Here is a 5,000-nt window from a genome sequence, read left to right on the forward strand (position 1 = left end):
TATTATTATTTTTATTATTATTCCTATTATTATTATTATTCATATTTTTATTGTTATTATTCCTATTATTATTATTATTGTTATTATTATTAATATTATTATTTTTTTTTATTGTTATTATTGTTATTATTATTATTATTATTATTATTATTATTCATATTATTATTATAATTTTTATTATTATTAATATTGTTATTATTATTATTATTATTTTATTGTTATTATTGTTATTATGATTATTATTATTATTATTATTATTATTATTATTCCTATTATTATTATTATTCATATTTTTATTATTATTCCTATTATTATTATTATTGTTATTATTATTAATATTGTTATTGTTATTATTATTTTTTTATTGTTATTATTGTTATTATTATTATTATTATTCATATTATTATTATTTTTATTATTATTATTGTTATCGAGGTTGTTATTATTTTTATTATTATTATAATTGTTATTATTTTTATTTTTATTGTTATTATCATTCTTATTATTATTGTTATTATCATTATTATTATTATTTTGGTAGGAGACCCACTTTTCATGCAAGGGTGATTGAAGATAATGGCTGCCTCTGTAGCGTTAATTTTATGACAACTATTCTAGTGATCTAATTTTCTGCTTCTCAACATTGTTATTATTATTGTTGTTGTTGTTGTTGTTGTTGTTAATGTTGTTATAGGTCCTTTTCAAATCGTATTTTTGTACAACATACCTTCTATTGCTTGTTAATTTCTATGTTGGATCGTGGTTATTTTGCATATATATGTTAGTGCTTTTTAATGGTGTTTTTCATTTATGATTCTTGATTATGTGATCTAATGACAAGCATGTTTGTACTTAAAAATTATATTGCATTAAACGGTGAAATTTATTTCCCGTTACTGGTATGAATATCTTTTTTTTTTTTCGGGTAAAAAAAACATTGTGTATGAGTAGTGGCAAACCAGTTTGCTGAAGAATGTATTAACTATAAATAATGATTTCCTTTCGTGCGTCCAAAATTTATTTGTCGGCCGCTTTATTTTCACTACATTTTCTATCTAAGATTATCCTCATTTTATCAAGTTGAGGCAAAAATTGCACTAGGTTTTGCTGGTATTTTTGGCTTGCTTTCTTCATTGAGTTTTATCGTTTGTTTTCTTCCTTTCTTTTGGTGTCTGGATCATTTATTTTTCAAATAATTTTTTCTTTGATGCATTGGGTATTCAATTATCTGTGCCTTTCTTCCTTTTAATCTGCACCAAAGTTTATTTGTTGTGTCGGCGTTTGAACTCTCTCTCTCTCTCTCTCTCTCTCTCTCTCTCTCTCTCTCTCTCTCTCTCTCTCTCTCTCTCTCTCGGCGTCAATGACCTTAGATGTCAGAATGCCTGAAAACTCTAAATCAATCAATCAATCAATCTCTCTCTCTCTCTCTCTCTCTCTCTCTCTCTCTCTCTCTCTCTCTCTCTCTCTCTCTCTCTCTCTTTTGTTTTTCCAGGCATTTTAAATAGTTTATATAAATACCGTACACATACTAGAAGTTTTATTCCAGCTGTGACCAAGTTGTGGAATGATCTTCCTAATCAAGTAGTTGAATCAGTAGAACTTCAAAGTTGCAGCAGTTTTTTTTTTTTTTTTTTTTTTTTTGACCAGGCTGAATGAGTCTTTTTATAGTATATGTGGCATATCTGTTTTGACGTTGTTAATCGTTTATATATGACATATCTGTTTCGACGTTGTTACTGTTTTAGAGTAATTTATTGTTAATTTGTTCTCATCATTTATTTATTTCCCTATTTCCTTTCCTCACTGGGATACTTTTCCCTTTTGAAGCCCTTGGGATTATAGCATCTTGCTTTTCCAACTAGGGTTGTAGCTTGGCTAATAATAATAATAATAATAATAATAATAATAATAATAATAATAATAATGATAATAATTACGGTCATACTTCCACCGTCTTGGGTTAGAGTTCTCTTGCTTGAGGGTACAGTCGGGCACACTATTCTATCTTATTTCTCTTCCACTTGTTCTTTTGAAGCTTTTATAGCTTTTATGAATAAACAAATGCTCAAGTTGTAAATTCGATAAAATAATTAGTTTGAAAAATTCAAACGCAACGTGAGACTTGTCCCGATACGCTTATTAACTTAATCACTTACAATCAAGACGTCGTGATTAAGTTTGAAAGGGAGTTAGTGATTACATTTCCAATTATTTTCTCTTTGAAATTCTGAAATTCCATTTTTTTCTATTTACAGTAGATTTCTCAAGGAATATGATCTATTTTACCCAATGTCTCAATTCGCTTTAAATAATAAAGATGAATGTTTTAATTGAATTTTCTTTTATTTTTTTTATTTATAATAAATTATATAGATGTCAATGACCTTTGATGTCAGGATGCCAAAAAAACATAAAATCAGTCAATCAATCAACGGATAGATTATCTATTTTACCCAATCTCTCAATTCGCTTCAAATAGAAATAAAATTAACAGTTTTAATTGATTTTTCTTTTATTCTTTATTTATAATTAATGATATCGGCGTCAATGACCTTAGATGTCAGGATGCCAAAAAACCTAAAATCAGTCAATCAATCAACGGATAGATTATCTATTTACAGTAGATTTCTCAAGGAATATGATCTATTTTACCCAATCTCTCAATTCGCTTCAGATAAAAATAAAATTTAACAGTTTTAATTGAATTTTTCTTTCATTTTTTATTTATAATGAATGGTATCGGCGTAAATGACCTTAGATGTCAGGATGCCAGAAAACCTAAAATCAATCAATCAATCAATGAATCAACTGATAGATTTTGGCGGATGTAGTATTTAAAAATCACTCAATTTGCTTCAAATAATAAAATTATAATTAACTGATCGGTTATGGGGGATTAATTAATATGTTTATAATGGTAGCGAAAAAATAAATATCATTTATTACTTAATGGATCACATTAACAGGAAGTTTATAAAACAGTGTCTGTTTAATAGTTCCTTCGTCCGAAGAGGCGGTTTTGCAATATGTACCAAATGATGCATGCCTTGCTTATGGCATGTGAATAATTTTTTTGACACTTTGTAATATATGTAGTGATGAGTATAATTATTGAAGTGATGGCACACACACGATATATATATATATATATATATATATATATATATATATATATATATGTATACATATATATATATATGTATATATATGCATTTATATATATATATATATATATATATATATATATATTTATATATATATATATATATGTATACATATATATATATATGTATATATATGCATTTATATATATATATATATATATATATATATATATTTATATATATATATATATATATATATATATATATATATATATACTGTGTATATATATATATATATATATATATATATATATATATATATATATATACACTGTGTATATATATATATATATATATATATATATATATACTGTGTATATATATATATATATATATATATATATATATACTGTGTATATATATATATATATATATATATATATACTGTATATATATATATATATATATATATATATATATATACTGTATATATATATATATATATATATATATATATATATGTATATATATACATACATATATCAACAACAAATACAACCGTTTCTAGTCCACTGCAGGACAAAGGCCTCAGACAGGACCATTTATGTTTGGGGTATTTGTGGTTTGACCAGTTTTCATAACCTCACTGACCAGTGCGGATTGGTGATTATGAGAAATATTCGTCTGGTCGCGCACAGCAAACCAACCTAGTATGTGTAGCCATGACTAATAAAGCTTTGTTGATCATGGCGATACGCAAACTATACATAAGACTGTTCTGAATAATAATGCATAGGTATTTTTACGCGTATGAAAACATAATGGTTATTTCAGCATGGAATGATGCTAAGAAAGGATAGACCAAAATACTTCCATCTTCAGTTTCTCTGTGGTACGTTTCGATTTCATTGTTGCTGTTTATTGTTGTGGCAAAGGTCACGCTTCGAGCTGCTTTTTCTAATTACCATTTGCTATGCAAGCGGTATTTGCAACAGTAGACTCTGCCCAGCATCTCTTTATGTTAATCAATTTAACATCTGTGGCTTGTTTTGTTGCTCGGTGAGTGCGCTTTTCCACTTGTAATGCATTGGGTTGTAGACAGATAATAGATTTGCTTCCTGATATATGTATCATATTCCCTAGCTTAATTATACTGAACAGTTGTATTGGTACACTGTTATTGTTAAGATTAATCAAATCATTGTTATTGAAATTAATATTATTATAAGTCGAATTATATTATTTCTCTTGAAATAAACACCGTAAGGAATCCCCTGCTGAATTAGCATGTTAATTCTACTGACCAGCTGTATTGGTACACTAGTATTGTTAAAATTAATCAAATTATTGTTATTATTAAAAATATTGAAATTATTATTTCAAGTCGAATTATGTTATTTCTCTTGAAATAAACACTGTAAGGAATCCTTTGCTGAAGTAGCCTGTGTTAATTCTACTGTGTTAATTCTATTGGTACACTGTTATTGTTAAAATTAATAAAATCATTATTATTATTATTATTATTATTATTATTATTATTATTATTAGAAATATTGAAATTATGTTAAGTCGAATTATATTATTTCTCTTGAACTGAACATTGTAAGAAACCCTCTGTTGTACTAACATATGATAATATAGTTTAAAATTCCCTTTTTCCATGACAAAGCTTATGTTATAATCAGGGATATATTAGATAACTGAACCATGTCACTACAGGAAATAATTGAAGCAAAACACAAGTTTAAGATGTCAAACAGTGAGACAGAAAGACACAAACCAAAATAAGGTTCACTGCAAAGGATTAGTAATGCCAGCAGTGTGCCTTGAGTGACACCCTGTAGGCCCTGACCTCCTACCCACCCCCTCCCAATTCCTAGAGGTTCCTAAATGAAC

This window comes from Palaemon carinicauda, chromosome 40 (assembly GCF_036898095.1).
Source record: "Palaemon carinicauda isolate YSFRI2023 chromosome 40, ASM3689809v2, whole genome shotgun sequence".
Classification (NCBI taxonomy): Eukaryota; Metazoa; Arthropoda; class Malacostraca; order Decapoda; family Palaemonidae; genus Palaemon; species Palaemon carinicauda.